We start from the raw sequence: 1,871 nt of genomic DNA, 5'->3' as shown, positions 1-1,871 counted from the left end.
TGGGGAGCCTACATACTCTATTCAAAACGTAATTTATTTTTCTCCTGGAATAATATGTACTTAAGTGTCATGAAGCAGCTATTCAGTTTTCAATAACTACATTTAGGGATACATTCATAAGACTGATTACTCTATGTGAAATGGTTATAGAAATAGATGCAGTGTCATCTCAGAAAGCTCATTTATCAAAATCTATTTTGGTATCTGGCAACTTACAAAAAAGGCTAAATTCTTCAAACTAATTATGTCTTCAGTAATTCAAGCACTCTTGGTAAAAGCAAGCTGGAGCTTATCCATGAAGGTAAAGGTGTTTAATGCTAAACATTTCTTCTAAACTTAGGTTTGGACTGGTGAAGAAATTGACACTGAAGGAACCAACATGGCCTTTTTACATTATTTTATTTTTTATTATTATTCACACATTAAATTGCTATACATCATTTAGATTGTGAAGAGACTTTAACCAGCATGATGTACACCTCAGTCCAGCCCAGTTGAGACTATTATACACATCCTCGCCAACAGCTAATAAACCTTATCTGTGTCACACAAGTGTCTTATCTCTCCATCCCCCTTCCAAGTTTTCTTTCCTATGCTCTTCCTTTCCCAGACTCTCATTCCACTTTGCCTCTAGTGTCCATTACAATTTTTAATACTTTTATGTTCTCCAGTCTTTCGTTCTCTACCACAGAGTGTGAACAGTCGGTATATGTTAAGTGGAGACATACACTGTCTCTCTTTCATAGCCTGGCTTGCTTCATTCAGCAACGTATCTTCCTTAGTCGTCCTCTTTCTATCATATCCCAGGGCCTTGTTGTTTTTTATGGCTGAGTAGTATTCCATGGAGTATATGTGCCACCGTTTTTCAATCCATTCATCAGTTTGTGGACATTTGGGTTGGTTCTATGTCTCAGCAACCGTGAATAATGCTGCAATGAAAGTAGTTGTGCAAGCACTTTTCCAAGTGAGTGCTCTCCTGTCCTTTGGGTAGATACCCAGGAGTGAAATTGCTGGATCATATGGTAGTTCTATTTTAAGGTCTTTGAGGAAACTCTATATCATTCTCCACAGTGGCTGGACCAATTTGCATCCCCACCAACAGTGTAGGAGTGATCCCCTTTAACCACATCCCCTACAGCACTTATAATTATTTGTTTTTTAAATCTTCACCATTCTGACTGGGGTTAGGTGGTATCTCATTGTGGTTTTGATCTGCATCTCCCTTACAATGAGGTATGTTGAGCATTTTTCCATACACTTTTTGGGTGTTTGTATGTCTTCCTCAGAGAGTTGTTTATTCAACTCATTTTTCCATCTTTCAATTGTGTTAATCATTTTCTTTCAGGTAACCTACTTGAGTTCCCTGTGCATTCTCGTTATCAGTCCCTTACCTAAGGCACGGTTTAAAAAATTATCTTGCATTCGGAGGGTAGTCAGTTCACACTAATTACGGTGTCCTTTGCTGTGCAGAAATTCCTTCATCTCATGTAATCCAACCTGTCTGTTTTGGGGATTATTGTCTGTGCTTTGGGGATCTTGCTTAAGAAGTCTTTGCCTACCCCAGAGTCTCCCCAGTGTTCTCCATCAGTAGTTTTATAGTTGAGTTTTATAATTTGAGGTCTTAGGTTCAGATCTTTGATCCACTTTGAGTTGATTTTTGTTAATGGTGACAGATAGGGGTTCATATTCATCTTTCTGCAGGTGGATACCCAGTTTTTCCAAAACCGTTTGTTAAAGAGGTTTCCCTTTTCCCACTGTATTCACTGGTACCCTTTGTCAAAGGTGAGCTGGCCGTATGTTTTGGGGTTTATTGAGCGAGAAATCACCCCCCAGGGGGGATGGCCACACTGCAATCCCTTCTCCTCCATTCT

The sequence above is a fragment of the Tupaia chinensis genome, unplaced genomic scaffold, assembly GCF_000334495.1.
Source record: "Tupaia chinensis unplaced genomic scaffold, TupChi_1.0 Scaffold149892_1, whole genome shotgun sequence".
NCBI lineage: Eukaryota > Metazoa > Chordata > Mammalia > Scandentia > Tupaiidae > Tupaia > Tupaia belangeri.
This window is presented reverse-complemented; position numbering follows the sequence as displayed.